The sequence below is a fragment of the Mauremys reevesii genome, linkage group 13, assembly GCF_016161935.1.
Source record: "Mauremys reevesii isolate NIE-2019 linkage group 13, ASM1616193v1, whole genome shotgun sequence".
In the NCBI taxonomy this organism is placed as follows: domain Eukaryota; kingdom Metazoa; phylum Chordata; order Testudines; family Geoemydidae; genus Mauremys; species Mauremys reevesii.
The window spans coordinates 36,558,748-36,579,486 of NC_052635.1; the positions used below are offsets into that span (position 1 = coordinate 36,558,748).

The 20,739-nt window shown below is 40.2% G+C and overlaps 1 long non-coding RNA gene across 2 annotated transcripts in view; it reads left to right on the forward strand.

Annotated features, from left to right (window-relative positions):
* Positions 1 to 2,112: 2,112 nt before the first annotated feature.
* The window catches only part of LOC120379722, a 373,098-nt gene continuing 354,471 nt past the window's right edge, over positions 2,113 to 20,739 (forward strand). For both annotated transcript variants that reach the window (XR_005587550.1, XR_005587548.1), the window contains exon 1: positions 2,113 to 2,169. This is a non-coding gene — a long non-coding RNA (uncharacterized LOC120379722). The remainder of the gene's footprint in view (positions 2,170 to 20,739) is intronic.

Consider the following 20,739-nt stretch of genomic DNA (forward strand, 5'->3'; position numbering starts at 1 on the left):
CCATTGGCCGGGAACGACAAACTGCAATAACTGGGAGCTGCAAACGGCCGTGCCTGCGGACAGTCTATGTAACTGTCTTGTGGCCCACCAGTGTCTTACCCTGATGGGCTGCATGCAGCCTGCAGGCCACAGGTTGCCCAGCACTGATTTAGAGCATTCCCCCAAGTTGTATGAGACCTAGGTTAAAAGTTGAACTTGGGTCTTCTGCTTTGCATGAGAGTGTTGTAACTACTGGACTATGGGGTATTCAGTAAGAAGGTTATCTCAATCTCTCCTGTTGGACCTGTGCCACTGTGTATAAATAAACATTCATGAAGAGCAAGAATGACACTCACTGTAATGCTAGTGAGTTAATTGTGGCACTGCATTCTTAATTTTCCATTCAAGTAATTTGGAAGCCATTAGTTTAAGTAACACCCTAAGGTAAAATGTGTCCATGTGGCTACAATGGCTCCTATGAAGACTGCACTTATAACTGTCAAACAAAGATAAATTCTTAATTGCATTTCATTACATTTTGGTACGGCCATAGGTGGTGGGTAGCAGAGGCTGGGGGGAGGCTGCACCTCCCCAAACAGCCAGCTGTGATTCTGCCCATGCTACACCGCCAGGCCCCCGCTGTGTAGTGGTCCTGGCTCAGACTGGGGCCACGCCACCTGCCCTTCTGGCGCTCCAGGACTGGGGAGGCTTAGGCCGCACCACCCGCCTTCCCAGCGCTCCAGGGCTAGGGCCACACAGCCTGCCCTCCTGGCGCCCCAGGGCACTAGTCAGGGGCAAGGGCTGGCAGTCGCAGTGGGAAGTCTCTGAGCTCCAGCGGAAGGGAAAGCGGAAGGGGAGGGGCCTCAGGTGGAAGGAGGGAGCTGGGGGCTAGCCTCCCCCAGCCAGCAGTTCACGCACTGTCCAGGGGTACAAATGATGCAAATATGCTTTGCAGCTACCTGTCCAGGAGAGCACTGTTTGGTTCAGGTTGTATAAAGGCGATATTTTGGCTTCACAGCTCTCTGTGACCTGATTTTTTTAATAAGCTGTGACAAATGCTCAAAGAGCAGTTGACCCTTTCAGTTAGTCTCTGATTCAGTGGAATTCTTCATCCTGAGTTGGGTGGCCAGCATCATCCATACAATATATGGGGAGAATTAGGCACCTCAGAAAGGGATTTTCATAAGGTAGCAAGTTGAACAGCGAGCCACCTAAGCTAATCAGTTGTGAAATTCAGACAAAAGGGGCAAGGCTTAGGCTCAGATCCTCACAGGTATTTAAGTGCCCGACTAACAGGCTGGAGGGAAGCACCTTCCTCCATTTGGATTTCTCAGCCATGAAACCTTTCCTGGAGTTAGGTACCTAAACCAGGTCAGGTATTTCTCACAAAAAAAGAAAAAAACAGGGAACATTATACCCCTCCCAATCCCATTGAAGCTAACAGCCCTGTAGTTAGAGCACTCATAGGGCATGTAGGTGACCCACATTCAAATTCTTGCTCTGCCTGACTTGGAACAGGGACTTGAACCCAGGGTTTCCACATCCCTGCTGAGTACCCCAACCACCAAGATATGGGGATTCTCAAAATTCTCACTCCTGGCTGCCTTTTGTGCTGAGCATGCCTATCACATTGGACCCTGAAGGAGAGGTAGGTGTGGGAACACCTAGCTTCAGAATTCTGCCAGGGCTTAAGCATGAGCTTGGGTTTTGAACAGCAAGTTAGCTGTGGAGTGGTGTCAGTACTGAGGTAGTTTAACACCTGCCTATTGGCAGAAAATTAGGTGCCTGAATGGTTAGCTGGCAGCTGCACAGTTTTAAGAATGTTAGTGGAACTCGAAGGGCAATTAGATGCCCAGGTATCTTTGTCCGTATAGCCAAGAATCCTAGACTGGGTTGAGCTCAGTTAGAATACTTCCAGGCTGCAGCAAGCTCCCACCACTGGAGACCAGCTTTATAACCCTGGCACCACTCATTGTTTTTTTTTTCCCTCAACCAGCCCCTTCCACCTCTCCATACAATTTCAGTGGGTAGCTAGTGTGGATTTCCTTGCAATACTACATTCTTAGCACCAGATGGTGCTTTGCAAAGGTATAAATAGCAGCACCTACTGTTCCCCACCTCACATGTTCCAAAATGGATTCCAACACCAGTTAGAAGCACCCTGGGTCTCTGCCAAAATACTGCCCCAAGGTAAGAATGATAACCAATAACATGTTGTTATTTTATATTTCACAGATCTGCCCTTTAGCTGTGATAGATGTCTTTCTTGTGTTAGTCCTTCATGTTATTAACCATGCAGTGCCTTAAAGTCACTGCTAACTGCAAAGTAGACCGTATGATGTCTTCTGCCTTGCATTATTTCATTCCTTTCTAAAAGCATGTGGGATCCAAATATACAAAATACAGTTACATGATGGTATTGCTGATGCCCAGTAGTGACTGGAGGATTCATCGCCATGTCCACTTGAGCCTTATCATATCTAGATGCTTTGAAAGTTTACTTCTGATAACCAGTTTAGAACACCACTTCAGAAGCAGTGAATTGTGTATATTTTTAGTTAGCTTCACTTCTCAACAGGATATGATTGCAGCACGGAAGCAAGGTAATTAATATCCCTGGGTTCCCTGCTGAACTGCACTTCACTGGTGTCTAGGAGTCTTTCTTGAATGTATTTAGGATGCTAACTGAAAGCTTTTGCATCCTAGGGTCAATCTCTTTTTTATATACTAATGTATTATTTTAAAGGTTTTTTAACAGGACATGGGGGACCCTAGGAACTCACTCAGTTGCTCCCCTCTTGTTTGTATCTGTTGCTATTCAGTGGGTACATGCATGGAAATTTCTAATGGTCCAATTTAACCATTGTTTTAATGACAGCATCTTTCCGAGTTTCCTCTCTGTGGGTATTTCAAGAGTTAGAGTAGTATAGCGCCATGCTTTGCCTTACCGGTCCTTCTTGGCATATTAGGGGGCAGAACTGAGGACTGCTGAAGTCATTTGATCATTTTTAGTTAAAGGAGAATGATGTTTCATTTTATCCTTGCCGAGACATCTCATTATTCTGAAACTTTCAAGAAATATGATAGAAAGCAGTGGTGAACTCTGTCTCCTTCATCAAAGGCCATCACAACCTGCTGAAAGGAGGATTAATTTAAGGATCTCTTTATTGTTTAATGTAGGCTTGCATATGTTGACACTATAAATATCACTTAGCCATTTTCATAGTCACAGAACACTTTCGCAGTGTTTTATTAAATTTCAGATTTGGGCCTTTTTAAAAAGAAAAAAACAAAGGTAAAGATATCAGGTGTATTTACTAGAGAGGTGCTTTAGTGAACACCCCACTTTTTTTCCAAGATTGAAACACCATTACACTGGAAAGTTTAGAGATGGCTAAGAATTTCACGACCTGCCCCTTTTCAGGGTAGCTCTATAAACAGCCAAAATAAGATCCTGCATCTGAACCATGATTCTCAAGAAATATGCATTTGAACTTCATAGGCCTGGCCCATCCACAAATGGAAGTCATCTGGGTTTCACTGTTACTTTTTGGTGATTTTGTTTCATATTGGTACCGTTAGCTATGGGCCTTGGTGCAAATGGGCATAGCTTAATTAATGTCAGAGTCCACTTGTACTTTAAAGTGCTGATACCCTCTATTGTCCCTTAATCAGGAGCATTTGTGTAGTGTGTGTATACATTATATACCATATATAATCATCATTTCTGTAGATCCTCTCTGAAGATAGTAGTGATTGAGACAGTATTAAAACCATCCACCTTTATTTTCCACTTTAGCTGCATAATCAATAAAAATGTATTAGCTGTTCCATTTGCATATTTTGTTACTGTATATTTTTTTACTGTGATTTGATAGAAATAGTTCCATGCTGAGAAATGGTAATGAACATTGATACGATCACAACTATTTTGCAAATTTAAATGTCAGTTTCATTTTTAATGTCTATTGTCAGTTGTTGGCTGCGTGTGTGTTCTCTCTGCATGCTGCTCTGGCCAGGTAGCCCATACAGCAGACTTTGATTGAATTGCTGAAGAAGACCACAGACTTGGTTCAATGTTGAAGGCACTCGGCCAGGTTCATTGTTGACAAAGCCCAGTTCTGGTGCCCTGGCTCAGTGGTTACAAGTACACTAACGCATATATACTCATTACAATGGACCGACTCCATGAGCTGTGGGGCTTTCCGCTCTCCCCCTCATCCAGACAAAGACACCCCCTCTGTGACCCCTCTTTTATACACTGATACAAACAAGTTATGTATTGCCCCTCTGACATGATTAGTTACCACCTTTTACCTTGTACATGTTGGTTCTATCAAAACATCTCTATCCATCAGCCTGTCATCCTGACCTTATCTTTAGGATGGGCCAGGGTGTCTTTGTATCATCTTTGAAGAGTGTGTTTACACCATAACCTGGTATCAGGGTGTTTTGGTACTATCCTTCCGGAATGTGTTTATGTGAATACTTAGTGCTTAGGAGTGCAAAGCAAGGCCTGTTCTTGCCAAGTTCATGTATCAGACAGTGAACCTGCAAGCAGGCATCTGCTTTGTAACAGCAGCTCTCTTCAGCTAAATCACTTTTATCTCGGGTGCTAAGACTTTGCTAAGACACACTGAGATGTCTACTGACCTATCCCTCATTCCAAGACCATGTGGGTCCTATTATCTGCAGTACAGTATAATGCACTTGAGAATGAGGGCTAGTCTACACTGGCAACGTGTGGTTGCGGCGCTCTAAAAAACCCACCTCAATGAGGGGCGTGGCTCCCAGTGCTGGGGCACTGTTTACACTGGCGCTTTACAGTGCTGCAACTTGCAGTGCTTGGGGGGTGTTTTTTCACACCCCTGAGCGCGAAAGTTGCAGCGTTGTTAATTGCCAGTGTAGACAAGCCCTTAGACTGAGGATTATGTTTTGTTGTTAAGTTAACAAGTAAGGCAAGCTCTGGGAAAAGAGTACGTTTAGACCACACCAAACTGTGCATGCTCTTTTAGGAGCAGGAACATCTAGCTTAGCTACACTTCAGTGTTTTCTAAGACTATTGTTTTATTCTTTTACAAAAATATGTACAGAGAAATCCTTAACAACTTGATGATGATGATCCAGGGAAATGAGCAGAAATCATTAATAGTGCTCCATCTGCTGCATTAGTTCTCATCTGATCCAGTCTGAATAGACAGCAGGTGTTAGATCTGAAAGAATAATTTGCGTTTATTTAGTTTGATTTTTTCCTGTCCTTCCCCAACAGATTTTTCTGGATTATGCATTTGAAGATAATTCACAATCAAATTAAAGAGGGACAGTCTCTGTAGGCAAACTTTAATGTGATTATTTTTAGGAGGCCGGGTTTGTTATTCCCATAGTTTTTTAATATGGAGAAGAACCTACTTACCAGCACTGTGTTGTTGTTTCTATGAAACAAATCACACAAATTTTCATGTCTGGGTTATCTGCTCCAAATACATGAAATATGGATTAACATTAATGGGATTAAAGTGAAGTATAATCCTTCATTGTAATTTTATCCAGGATGTAAAAATTCAGTAGCGTAGGTGATTGCTCATTAAGCTAAATATCACAGGGAACGTTGCTGTCACTTTTACTTTATTGAAAGAGTATAAAAGTTTGACACCTATCTCCTTTGAAATGATTATCATTAGGGATGACCAAAATCCAAGAATTGCGTTCAGTGAAAAATGTTGAGGTGTTGGCAGTCAGCATCAGAACAAAAACTAGAACTTTCAAAATTGCTTGCAAAAATACCCCATGAGCCCCACTCCAGAATAGCCAGTAGTTTAGCAGTCAGGCTACTCCCCTGGGATGTGGAAGACCCAGGTAGGTTCAAGTCTCTGCTCTGCCTGATTTGGAGCAGTGACTTGAACCTGGGTCTCTGAGGGTATGTCTACACAGAGATAAAAAACCAGTGGCTGGCCTGGGTCAGCTGACCTGGGCTCAGGCTCGGGGGCTGAAAAATTGATGTGTAGACCCTTGGACTGGAACCTGGGCTCTGCAACCCTGCAAGAGTCCGAGAGCTCAGGCTGCAGCCTAAACGTCAGCATGGTGATTTTTGGCCCCATGAGGCTGAGCCAGCTAACACAGGTCAGTCACAGCTGTGCCATGGGGCTTTTATCTCGCACTTTGTGTGTCCTAGTCACTGTGCTGCTATGAGGTGGGTCTCTCTCTAATTCTCTCCTGGACCTGAGAGAACTTCCTAATGAAACTTTTGTTGAAAGAGATTAGTTTCCAGGAAAAGTTTTGGTTTTGAGGAATCTGCACTGTTTGATTAATCAATGTTTAATTGAAAAATGTCCAGCAAGCTTTAATTATCAGTAACAAACTAGATTTTGACTTTGCTACAATTATTGCACTACTGTAGGTAAGGCTGTTTCAGCTTTCCATTATGATACTTTGGGCCAAATTTCTTCCCTCTGATGCAAAGGCGTGGCCAGTATTGGCCAGATAGCGAACCCCTCACAAGGGTGGGCAGTTACTTCCTTGAGAAATCCTATTGAAATCTTATAATAGGAAACCCACTCAGATTCCAAAGCAGAATTTCATCTCTGGGACACATTTTCAAAAGGTATTTGTGCCCCTGAATACTGCATTTGTGAGCAAAATGGATGAACATACAAGATGAGTCTTAGGGAGCCTCTGACCAGTGTTTGGCCCTTCAAATGTATATTTTAAAGAAAGTGACTGTAAACATTCAGTCTGAGCTGGAACCTTGCAATCAAGTTCTTTGCTGTTCAGAATATTATTAATATTATTTCTTTATTTTTTCATTTACATGGTTTAAATTGTGATTTGTCTGAACCTGGGATTCATGGGAAAATAAATAATGAGCCAGATTCTTATCCTTATACACTATCAAATAAATTATAATATTATAGCACTCAGAGGCCCTGATCCTGTACAAACACAGAGGTAGACTCCTTTCTATAAAGCCTCTATATTTCCCAAGTATAACAAGTATCTGAACCTGAGCCAATTGCTTTAAATTTTGTGTGCTCTTGTGGCTAAAATTTCATATCCAGAAAGCAACAAAGAGTCCTGTGGCACCTTATAGAAAGAGACTTTATTTAGATCTTTTCAAAACACGCTGTAATTATTTGCAAGTAACATAATTAGGTGTGGGACTGACCATAGGGCTGCTATAAATGATTGGGTCAGCACTGTACAGTTGAATGAGCAGCCAATATCTCCTAGATAGAAACATTCAAAATCCCATTCCGTTCAGAAATGTATCTAGGTCATATGCTTTCCTGTAGAATTTGATCCTTATTTTCATTACATGTTTAAAATGGACACTATAGAAGAGACCAACAGGAGCTGTGTGGCTTTAGGAGTAATCTCTGAATATGATGATAGAAGGCAAACTTTCAGCTGCTTTCCTTAGTGCTTGCACATATATCCACATATGTGCCCCAAAGGGGTAACTGCACATATGGCTAGTAGTCATGTATGCAACATCTGTTTGCAGTCACAAATATAGGATTTTGTGTCCATAAGAGTATGTGACAGCAAATATCAGAGATGTAATTTAAGCTCAATATGAAATATTGGTTCTCTTTATATTGACATTTTTATCATTCAGGTGTAATTCTTATGTTCCATATTCTCCAGTAAAATAACAGAGCACGTGAAAAATGCTTAAGGACCAGATTCCAGGGGGACAACCACAATGCTTCCAAGAGCAGAATTTGTCCCAAAGTTACTCAATCATTCATTTAGAGAGAGCTGTAGATTAAAGGTCTGATCCAAAGACCAAAGGGAGGACTCCCATTGACTTTAGTGGGCATTGGATCAGGCACTGAGAGCTGTGAATTAAAATGAGTTAAACAATAAACAATGTAAGATACATATGAGTTTTTCTTTGGCTTTCATCACCATAATGTCTGAGCACCTCAAACACACACTCTTTGTTTCAAAAGCTGTTGAAATAAATAATGCTATTATTGTACATGCATAAATGGGCTTCTTGTATACAGAGTTCCATTCAGTAACAGTACTTGTGCTACTCAAATCAACTTGAATGTTACAACATCTCTGCAATTCATCTGAGGTTGAAGAGCTTAAGCATTTGTTTTCAAGTAGTGTTAATCTTAAACCATTTCCTATTTGTCTGCTGAAAAAAGGCTGCCAAAATACCTTTTGGAGAATAACACAATTCAGGTAGAAGACATCTGATCAGAATATTTCAAATGTAACTATTTGATTTGATATTTGCAGGACTTTTTTTATCTTCAAATAGTTCGCTACAGTGAATATTTCACTGCCTCTTTTACACACTGACTGCTAGAAATGGAAAGATTAGCATTGCTGGTGAACACAGTAGTTTACACTCTGTTCTTTCTGATGTGCATATTTACTTCTCATGTCCATTCATTTTGTCCACTATCACTGGGAAATACAAATAAAAACATCTTGCTAGGATCCTTTAATAAAGTAACTTTTAAGAATGTAAAATGTAATATAACCATTTGGTCACAAGTGCTTTTCTATGCTTTGACTGATCATATTGTCAGCTGTTGTAAATTGGCGTGACTCCACTGAAATCAGTACTGGACTCAGGGGAGTTATGGTGATTTATACGAGCCCAATCCCAGGATAAGAAACATGGAAATCCTGTTTAATTTCCTTTAAAAGCTTGAAGTTGAATCCTTGTTGAGTGGAGGCACCTTTCCTTGAGCAGTTTGTTCATATGAATCACAACGTGGTTAGTTCATAGCTGGGATTCTGGAAAGACATCTATCTGCGAGACTTAGCCAGAAGTCTGAGGACCAGATCCAAAACTCACTGAAGCCAATGCGAGTTTTTCTGTTAACTTCAGTGGTGTTTGGATCAGGCTTGTGGCTACTGCTATGTCAACTGGAATTAGAGACTTCCAAGGACAACCAAATAGATTGCTCTTAATTACACTGGCATTAGCTCCTTGATGACAAGAATTTTGATTTCTTGCCTCACTTTCCATGTAGCAGTGGATTCCACTGGTCTCCTGGAGTTATGGGCCAAATTCATCTCAGTTGTGACCCTATTGACATTAGTGGAGATCACTCAGGTGATAACTTTGGCCCAGCAAGTCTATGCATTTATAAACTGTAGTACAAATTGTTCTAAAGTAATAGGAGAGACAGCAGCATGACCTTGAAAGCCAAATTGTACATTTTATCTTGTGGTATTTCAGGCTAGAGCATTCAAGAGGGGGCATAAGGGTGGCAGCTGTCTTTAGGTTTTAATGAAAATGAGCCAGCACCTCAAACTTGAGATGATTCTTTACTTTCTGTCAATCACTAACTTACCTCTTTCTAATAGGACACCAAAGACAGAGAAAAAGACAATCAGCCAATCAATAGAAACTATCCCTTACCAAAATACAAATACAGGTGTGCAGTGTCTTCAGAAGGGGAATTCATGTAGAAATAATGTGGTGTTTGGGCTATATTCCTGTAAGAGATTGAAAAGTTCAAAGTAATACAATCTCACACATCACTATCTTTTGCCGTCATTACAATTCTGTGTGTGTTTTTTTTTAATGGCCTTGACTTCAATAAGAGAAAATTGACAACACAAATCCTTTCTCTTAACAAAGACTGTGATAGGAAAAAAACCTGAAAAAACTACTAGTTGTTCCTGTTACCATGTGAATATGTTAGTCTTGTGGACTTGGTTTTCATGATTTCTACTGAGACCTTTATCTTTCTTTTCAGATGTGGCTTACAAGCTCAGACCAAGTAATTATGCTCTAAATAAAAACACAAATTGACATTCTAATAATTCACCCAAAGGCTATATTTGTTTGTTTTAAAAAAATGAGTTAAAATACACATTTTCCAAGTTACAACATAGCAGCCATGACCAGTGATCATGTTTATTAGGGAAAATGTAGGATAAATTTACACCTGGTATAAATGTTTACTACTATATTGAAGTCAATAGAAATGCATGTACTTCATCAAATGTGATTTTGGCCCCAGATTTGTTAGCTTAATGTAGTTTAATTACTACAATTTGAAGTGAATCAGAATAATGCCTTACATCATGTAGTGACGTTGCATTAACTTATATAACAAGAAAACCATGTGTCCTATATCTGATATTTAGCTAAGGGATCATTGGATTTAGAAATACTTGTGATGAAGGGAGAGGGGATCATTTTTCTTGTCTTCTGGAAAATAGATCTCCAGAAACTGTGGGCTTGATCCAGCTCCTATGGAAGTCAAGACTTCAGTACAAGTCAGTGGAAGCTGGATAAGTCCCTGTCATGTGACTGAAGTGTGTATATGTTCAATATGTATATATTACCAAAAAATTGTAAAGCTATGCAACCTATTTTTCTAATTTTTGTAGTAATGTTACTGAGCCTGATGTACATCTACAACTGTTAATGATGACTTATTATAGAAGTCACTATGTGCAGTCATCATTTCTGTCTAGTTTACATGCTCATTTGATAAAATCAAAAAGTTTAATATAAGGAAAGATTTAAAAATATGGATCATTAGCAAATACTAATAAAGATTCCTTACACTTTGGGTAGCAAAGCAAGTAAAAAGAAGTCAGCTGCTTTATGTTGTTACAGTTAAACACAGCATGATTTTAATTGGCTAGAAAATGCAAGACACCATTTGGAGTATATGATACCTGCAGAGATAAGCGAAAGAGAATTTTTGTTTCTTATGTTTCCTTGCTAATAAGGCCAACTCGACTGACTGAAAAAGAACTCAAAGTAGCAAAAACTATTGTGTCTTCTAAATGCCTTTCTTAAAAACATAAATATAATGGAAACAGGTGGTAATGAAGTTCTGTCCCCCCCTCAAAATAACTTCACAGTTCACACAAACTGAAATTGCAATTTGCTGATGAAGGATCAGGTTCTCTGGTGCAATCAAGCTGTGCTCTATACCCCCATATTCTAGACCTGCCAGGAATTAGCCTGGCCCATAATCTGCCAATGTCCCCCAGAGGCTGTTTTGATAGCCAGGGGTCAGTTGCACACAGGAGTGTCTCCACTATGCTTGCTTTTCCTCACCTCCATTGCCTGTGTCCTCCATGTGAGCAATTATAGCCTTGAATGTGAGCCTTCATATATATTGCAAAACTTTGGGATATTCTATTTTCCCATAAACAGTGTTTCTCTCTAAACTGTGCAAGTGACCAGGCCATCATTCCTGACGTACTCATGTACATGTAATTAACCCCCCCACCACACAACTATTCCCAATCCTGCAGCCCTCGTGTAAGCAAGTGCTTCAGGAATGGTCTCAAGCTGCAGAGGTAACAATAAGCACGCATCTCATTTGTTTTAAGTAATATTTTTCCTTCCATTTTGCCTCTCATTTTTCTCAGTACTTGTTTCTCAAGGGTTTTAACTATAACTTTTAGAAACTATATTATGAAAAATGCTGTACTTCAGTGACATAAAGGGTTTTAAATCCTTCAGAAGCCAAGAAATTCAAAGTGCTTGTGGCACCTTAGAGACTAACACATTTATTTGGGCATAAGCTTTCGTGGGCTAAAACCCACTTCATCGGATGCATGGAGTGGAAAATACAGTAGGAAGATGTATATACACAGAGAACATGAAAAAATGGGGGTTGCCATACCAATTCTAAGGAGACTAGTCAATTAAGGTGGGCTATTATCAGCAGGAGAAAAAACTTTTGTAGTGATAATCAGAATGGCCCATTTCAAACAGTTGACAAGAAGGTGTGAGTAACAGAAGGCGGAAAAATTAGTATGGGGAAATAGTTTTTACTTTGTGTAATGACCCATCCACTCCCAGTCTTTATTCAAGCCTAATTTAATGGTGTCCAGTTTGCAAATTAATTCCATTTTTGCAGTTTCTCATTGGAGTCTGTTTTTGAAGGTTTTTTTGTTGAATAATTGCGACTTTTAGGTCTGTAATTGAGTGTCCTGGGAGACTGAAGTGTTCGCCGACTGATTTTTGAGTGTTATAATTCTTGACGTCTGATTTGTATCCATTTATTCTTTTGTGCACTGTGAATTGTTCTACTGTGTCACAGTGACAAAAAAAAAAAAAAGCAGCATCTGATCAATTTGGGCCGAATCCACTGTGAAATTGTTCACAATGCTCAGTTTCCCTAAAATTTTCTTATTTCTTTTAATGAGGTGAACTAGTGGTTGCACATTTGAACGACAATAGAAAGCATAAAGGCTGGACTACTGATTCTTGGAAGGCTGCTACTTTACACAGCATGTTAGATACTGTAAACATCTCTTCATGAATGAAGGAAAAAGATGCAAGGTTCTATTTGAATGTTAAAGCTGCCTTTTTCGTAAGGTTTTTGGAAACACAATAAGGATGTTTCCTGAGTCCTCTTGGGAAAAATATGATATGAAATAATGAATAAAACTGCTTGCTCTTCAAAGTCCTAGAGGTGTCTTCCTAAACTCTGTAACCCGCAGTGTTTTTTAAAAAGGGAAATGGAGAATTCTGCTAGGATAATTTTTGCTGTTAACTGTCTGCACTTCTCGCAAAGCAAAATCTTAACTAATATCTTCGGATTATTTAAAAATAATGAAGTCATTCTGTTACTCCATCATATCCTGTAGGGAGTGATCAAAGAAACTTCTCCTGCTATCTTATCTGAATTACTGCAGATCTGAACATTTCCAACTGCTAGCTTCCAGATGCATAAATTATGGGATCAGGGAGTTTGTGTCTACCCAACTGATCCAATATTTGCATATGAAATTGCTAATACTCTGACAAGTGCTAGGAATGTCACTGCCAGGAAATCCAAAGATACTCACATAGGATATTCTGAATGGCTGGTAGAACAAAAAAATCCAGAGAGACGCAGTCATTCAGAAGGGATGTGTTGGGCACCAAACAGCAAAGTCTTCATTTTTTAAAAAAAGCAATGTTAAAGAAAGGAAGACAGTTATACTGACAGATAAGGGGAAAAAACACTCTACTTCACCAGTTGCTGAATAATATTATCTGTTGTTCAGTGGTACAGCCATTTCCTTTTCAGAAATTCTTCTTTCTTTGTCTCTGATAGTAATGAAACTTTAACAAAGGTGACCCAACATGACACATAAAAGTGATGTCTTACTAAGACAGTATTTTTAGCCTCCAGACTTCTGGTTTCCCACAAAGGTATTAGTCAGATCTCTGCAAAATGTAACTCAAAGGAAATCTTTCTCGTTCTCGTGGATATGTATATGTGACTTAATCACCATGCAATCTATGAGCAGACCTGGTTGGAGACTTTCTGTTAAGAGCTCTGTGAATGGCACACAGCGCAGATGAAGCTATTTGCAATACACAACAAGAAGTTGTATTTGTCCAACAAAACCAATTAGCTATGCTGCATAGTGCTGAGTGCCATCTAATGGCACCGTATGTATAAACTATTTACGCTAAATAGATATAGGCATAGTACTCTCCTGTAACTCTTTCCTCTGTCTTTGGTGTGGGATGCTTTTCTAAGAGCAAAATAGGGTAGGCTTCCCCTTTTTCAGTCATGGAGGACCTGAGAGTAGGGGGGAGAAGGTAATTCTAAGCTGCCCCAAACCTGGGGCCAGCCATGGTCGATTGTTTCCTTGGCATATCTTATGCTGCAAAAACAGTGCCTTAGTGACCATTGCACCAGCTAGCTCTGGCCATACTTCTGTCTAGCCTAACTGCTATTCCAAGAAGGTAGTAGGGGAGAGGACAGAAGCAGATGTCATAAAACTGGCTATGCTGGATTTATGCGCCTAAGGATTCTCTTAATCCAGACATGTCCCCAAATCCCAATTATCCCAATAGGGCAGTTTCCCAGCTGCTTTGCATTGTCTGAGCAGCAGAAAGCCACCGGAAAGAGGGGCCAGAGTACATTGCAGCTGTCTATGCTCCCTAAACACATGGGGAATCTGTAGGGATGCTTGAGTCGACTATTTTAAATAAATCTACCACTGTAGCCCTAGCACCAACCCGCATAGCTTCTTCAGGGCTAACAGTGACTTTGTGAGTCTAGGCCAGCTACAGGCATTTTTACCACTAAGTGGACTAATCTTGCTTTGAGCAGACTGAAGAAAGATGCTTTCACATATAAAATATGAGATTGTTGAGAATTTGTGATGATCTAGAGGCAGTCTAGCTCATGCCAGCTGGGATAGTGTAGACCCCATACCCTTGGTGTGTGCTAGCACAGTTCTTTGTGCTCAGTGGATCTGAAAGGTGTTGTAGTGGAGTGAGCAGTATTTCTGATGCCCTCTGCCTCTACCACTGGTACCATTCTAGACAATTTGTGGTACAGCATGAGTGACAGCTGAAGAGGAATATACTGTACTATAGCTCAAGACAAATTCCTCTATTCACTCCCTAGCAGGGATGAATTCTTCAGTCATAAACTCTGCATGAGGCAGGGTCATATGCATTACAGTAGCTAAATAATCGCAAAAAGCAACAAAGAGTCCTGTGGCACCTTATAGATTAACAGATGTATTGTAGCATAAGCTTTCGTGAGTGAATAGCCATTTCGTCAGACGCAAGCTTATGCTCCAATACATCTGTTAATCTATAAGGTGCCACAGGACTCTTAGTCTGGATCTGTAAAAAGCAACAAACACGGCTACCCCTCTGATACTTAAATGGAGGGGGACGGATAGCTCAGTGCAGTGGTCCCCAACCTTTTTCCTCTGGCGGGCGCCAGACGAAGGACTGTGGCGGCGGTTGAGCATCTGCCGAATGTCAGCGGCGACACCTCCGGATGATGCTGCTTGTCGGCGGCAAGCGACGTCATCCAGAGGCGTTGCTGCCGAATTTCGGCAGCATTTTGGCAGATGCTCAACCGCCGGCCAGGCAGTGGGCACATTTAGATGGCGCCCGCGGGCACTGCATTGGGGACCCCTGGCTCAGTGGTTTGAGCATTGGCCTGCTAAACCCAGGGCTGTAAATTCAATCTTTGAGGGGGCCATTTAGGGAACTGGGGTAAAAATCTGTCTGGGGGGTTGGTCCTGCTTTGAGCAGGGGGTTGGACTAGATGACCTCCTGAGGTCCCGTCCAACCCTGATAGTCTATGATTTAATCGCAGTTGGGTATGCCATGAAGAGCAGGTTTACTGGTCAAAGAGGATAAAGCTTATGAGCTGTGAGTGCTTTGTTCACTTACCTGGGTTTACCAAGAGGGCAAATAGTTTCCTTTGCTTCTAGGTTTAAGGTGAAGTAGGCAAGCACAAGGAGCAGTACAGCAAGAACTTTAGGACTGTTTCTCCCCCCTCCAATCCCCCATTATAGCAGGTTATCCTGGGTTTTTATTATTTAGTAGGCTAATGTCCTTTTGTTTTGTATATTTTAAAGTCCGAGGGCACAGTGTTAATGGCTTAAAGAGAATTTTGTTTATCAACTTCCCTGGACTAGTGTGATGCTCAGAAAACATTTCCTTACGTTCTAATGCTTAAATTGACAGATATATGCTGTAATAGTATTCTAGAGGGATACATTAACAATTACTGACCAGAAAATTTTAGTCTCCATTTACCTTCAAAAAGCCCTTGCTGTCACTGGGATTAATGCATTTTGGGTACATGGATAGTCTTGATTTTGTGAATGGAATCTATTCATGTGGAAATGAAGTTAATCTGGAAACAAATGGTCTCTAAAATAGCAGAGAAATGCAGGCTTGGATAGTCTCTAACGAAATAAATGAACAGTTTTACCTGTAAAGCAAAGAACACAAATCAGAGTGAAGAGTTGCCACATCTACAAGGAGCTAATGCACCAGAAAACATATATAGAAAACAATAAAATTGAATAGAACAAAATTAACCTTAGAGACAATTAGGAAGAGATTTTAAATAACTGTCCTATTGTCCCCTATGCAGTTTACTCCCTTGGGATTCTCTGCATAGAGTTTGCACTGGATTGTTTGCTCATGGGGGGCAGGTTTGACTCCCTCCCACCAACAGAACAGCCCCGGGGGTTGACTCCTATTATAGATAGATCCTCTGAAATCTGCATGGTATTGAAGTCAATGCATGGGAAGGCAGTGAGGCCTAGTGAATAGCATACTGGACTGGGACTTGGGACCTGTATTCTATTTCTGCTGCCCCTGGTCTGCTGGTGGCCTTGGGGCAAGTCATTTCACCTTTGTGCGTCAGTTTTCCATTCTGAATAATAAAGGTAATGATAATTTGTAAAGCACTTTGAGATGGACAGATGAAAAGTACTATATAAGAATTCAGTATGCATTTAACGCCAGCTGTGTAAGATCTGGCCTGAAATATTTTGTGAACAATAGGACATCAGTGCCGCTTGATTGTATTTGGTTGCTTTATTTTTCATGCAAATGTGTATGATTCAGTCAAAAACATGTATTCAACCATGTGCAAACACACAAAATACATGAATATAAATGTGAATGGAGGTAAGGCAATTAAAACACAAACTGTCCACTTCATATGTCACGTTTTTAGCCTTAAATCAAACTCTAGGTTCTCAATCAGCATTTTTCTTACTTGCCTATCTGTACATTTTGTTTATCATCAGTGGAAATATAGTTTTCATCGGTTAGCGTGTGTACAGTGAAATTGTCATTTATCGTTTTACTGATAACAATCTAATCCTTCTAAGCCATATTTGAACTTCTCATGACCTGAGTGACCAATTTCAAAGCTTGAATACTGAATAAATTACAATATAACAAGACAAGTTTTTGAATACTGACTAAACCGGAATTCCCTGACTTCTCTATTGGTGAGTGCTATTTGACCTCTTTTAGCATTCACTGAAAGTATGGAACTGCTGCTGTGCTTTGGATAGTGCAGAAGCCTTTTTTTTTTTGCCTAATTTCTTTAATGCTCAAGATAATGCAACCAATTAATGTTCCAAAGTACCAACCAAATTTAATAAAGATGGGCCTGATCCAAAGTTCATTGGGCTAGATTCTCAGCTGGTGTAAGTCAACATAAAGCCATTGACTTTCATGGAGCAACATCATGTTATACCAGCTGAGGATCTGGCTCATTGAAGCCAATGAAAAGGCTTCCACTGGCATAAGCTTTGGATCAATCCCCGTGTGAAGGGAACCTGAATCCCACATGTATCATTAATTCTGCTTCTTAAAAATAATTTTGTAAGGACCAAGGAAAGACAGATTCACACTAGGTAACTTCCTTTTGAATAAAACTCATCCCTGTTTATTAATAACTGTATACCTTTATACTTGCATGCATAGTTCTACATGAATGTATGCGCCTAAAATACAGCATAGACCATTTAATGAGTAGTTTGGTAAAATACTAAGGAAATTTAGATTAAAATAAATTATTTTTCACCAGTGAAAGACTCAAAATATAGCGGGTTTCTTTGTTATAGTTGAAAAGTACCTCATGGTAATTCTTTGAATTTTTCATTTACAGTGAAAAGTTAAAAGCAGCTAGACTGCACGTTTCCTGTAAAGTGAAGTGAGAGTGAAAAGCTAAACTGTATCATAATTAATTTACTTTTGTACTTTCATTCCACTGGAGGAATATTCATGGGCTGTGAGCACATACACTCTTTTGAAAAGCACTAGATGTCCACTGTTTACACCTGAATTCAGTTTTCATGTTGGACATTCAGCTCCAACACAGTAGAAGAGGAGGAGTGAGGAGGGATGGAAGTTCGGGCTGATAAATGTGGTGGAATTACATTTTTCTGCTTGTCCTTTATGTGCTGAAAGAAAAAGAGGTGACACACAGTTCTGAACAAACCTCTTGATTCTTCAGGCTTCTGCAAAGGAATTTGCTTTAGGTGGCAAGTTCAAATGCCCTATCAGAATCCCACCCTTTGATTTGTGTTTAACCTGAGCAGGGCTTCAGTTAACTGAAACTGTATGATGTTTGTAAATATATATTTGAACATGATCACAACCCAGTTTTTTATTAGATCTATTAATATATGTAATTGCACAGAATGCAAATGGTGGATTCTCCAAAGTAAATCAATGAGTATTTCCACACAAATAGAGAAATTTGATGGGACTACTCAGATATGTCATTTTACCCATGTATTTGCAGAATTGGCACCCCCTTTTATATTAATAAAGATTTAAAACCTCTGCAGTTACCTACAAGGAAGGAACAAAGCAACAGGGTCAAATTGATAGGGTTACTAGAAACACAATGCTGTTGGAAATATGGCTTAGTGACAGAGAGGATTGTTCTGTCAACTCTAAAAACCTGGAACATTTTTTGTAAAATTACAAGATAAGGGAAGACAGACTAATGTTAATGTGAGTTATGCACACGACTACCCTGAGAATAGGATCCAAACCCTATTGTAGTCAATGAGAGTCTTTCAAATGACTTCCGTTCACTTCAATGGGCTTTGGATTGGGCCCTGAGGGCACAGAGCTCCCAGCTGGTGAAGGTACCATCAAAAGCACAGTTCTTTTAAAAAAAATTATTTTAGTCTTTATTATTTTTGCTTTTCAGTTTCTTTCCATTCTGTATTTTTTAAATCCTCTCCATCTACCTTAGGCTCTGGGCTTTAGAGAGCTATGTGGGAGGTGGGGTAGAAAGAAAAAAGGACTGACTTTATAGATCAGTACAAGGCTGCTGTACCAGGGTTAAACAAAAGATATGCAAGATTGGATCCTTACAGAATAGTTTTTCCTGTGATGCAGTATCACTTTAGATCATTGTATTCCTGTGATATAATACGTAATTTAATACTAATTGTTATTAAATCATTATTATAGTTATAATACATGGGAGACACCATCTTAAGTACTACTTAAATCACATTTCATATGTCTATTCTGGCAGTAGTGAAGTGATTTTTTTTTTAAAGAATTCATATTGGAATCTCCAAATCAAAAAATCAGCTGTGAATCTAAGCAACAAAGTAGTCGATATAACACAGAGTCTTAAGGATATAAGAGTTACTGCTCTATCAGTTCAACCTGCTGGATCCAATGTAGACTGTCTGGGTTTTTTGTTTGTTTTTGTTAAACTGAATTGATGCCCCTTTTTTGTAATATTAAATTTATCTCAGTGATAAACCAGCCCAAGATTTTTTTCCACTTGCTTCATTTTACAGCCTTCAAAATTATTTTTATAGGCTATAGATCCTATAAAATATTTAATGTGTGAATGAGAGATGTGGCTGTTTGTAGAATATTTATTAACTGTTGTTAGAAGTCATTTTTTGTCAGCATGTTTTGTCTTCAGTTATAGCCAGCAATGTTTTCTATTCTTTTAATTGGAAGGGCCACATTTTAGAAAAAGAGATTCCTACTTGTGCAGATATTTGGATAACGCATGCAAATATAGAGTAAAATTCACCCATGTGCAGGGTCAGCACAAGGCCTATGCATCACTTAATCCCACTTAAATTCACAGATTAGGGTTTAAATGTCTACAGAGGACATTCACCCTACAGTACATTTGTGCATGCAGCCATGGTGCATGTATGTACAAATTGGGTGTCATGTAAATGGATAGTTAAGGCTCTGTCTAGCCACCTGTTCATACAAATACCTGAGTAGTATGTGCACTAGTGCCAGTGTCATAGTATCATAGAAACATTGGCTGGAAGGGAGCTGGAGAAGTCATCAAGTCCACCCCTTATGCTGAGGCAGGACCAAGTAAATCTAGACCATTCCTGATTAGTGTTTGTCCCACCTGTTCAACACATTTGTCATGAATAAATGCAGGTGCACACACAGGAGCTCAAAATTGTGTGCACAAATGGATCCCTGCCTTTATAAATCAGGCGTTACTGGTGCTAGCACTCCCTGTAATAGCGAGTCTAAGTACCCTTGCCACCTAAAATCTCAGGGCTCACTCTGTGCCATCTCTATTTCATTCCTTGGTCCCTCTGTGGATGGAGACCACAGCACTTTCTATGACCTTAGGAACTGTTAATCCTCTTCTGTTTTCTTTACTTCTCCTGTGCATAGAGAGTCTTTCTTCAGTCAGAACCATGTGTGCTTTTCCTTGGCAATAGGTCTGTTATTGGAATTATAACTGAATTTAAACAAATATTGTTTTGTTGTTGCCAGATTTAGCTGTTATTGCTTTTTTAAGTGTATTTTGGAAGTACTGTACCAAGTAGAGGCAGAGGGAAATTTTTAAACTTTTTTTCCCCTCTAGTCACAGCCATGCTGGTATGGGCTTTGGGATTTCATTTCAGAGTTTAAAGATTGCTGTACCCTTAAATGTCAAATGTATTATTGGTCTTTTGTGTGTCCAGTTAGTTGACTTTTCAAGGCAGGATCCTGTGGCACCTTATAGACTAACAGACGTTTTGCAGCATGAGCTTTCACCCACGAAAGCTCATGCTGCAAAACGTCTGTTAGTCTATAAGGTGCCACAGGATTCTTTGCTGCTTCTACAGAACCAGACTAACACGGCTACCCCTCTGATACAAGGCAGGATGTTCTTCTGGCTCATGGCAGGGCTTTAAAAAGTTAGGAGGAGTGGGTATTTTGCCATTGAGTTCAATGGGAACAGGTTCACTGTCCGAAAAACAGTACGAAGATGCACTGTGAAACTCTTAAGAAGCAGAAGTGGAACAGGATCAGCTCCTAAAACTGTTGCTGATAAACATATACACAGTGAAATAGAAGTGTGTTAAAACCCCTAGATTAGCTGTTTAGACATTCATTCCAGTAACATGTTCTATCCAGGGGTGGCTCTAGCCATTTCGCCGCCCCAAGCACGGCGGCACGCCGCAGGGGGCGCTCTGCCGGTCGCCTGTCCTGCGGCTCCGGTGGACCTCCCACAGACGTGCCTGCGGAGGGTC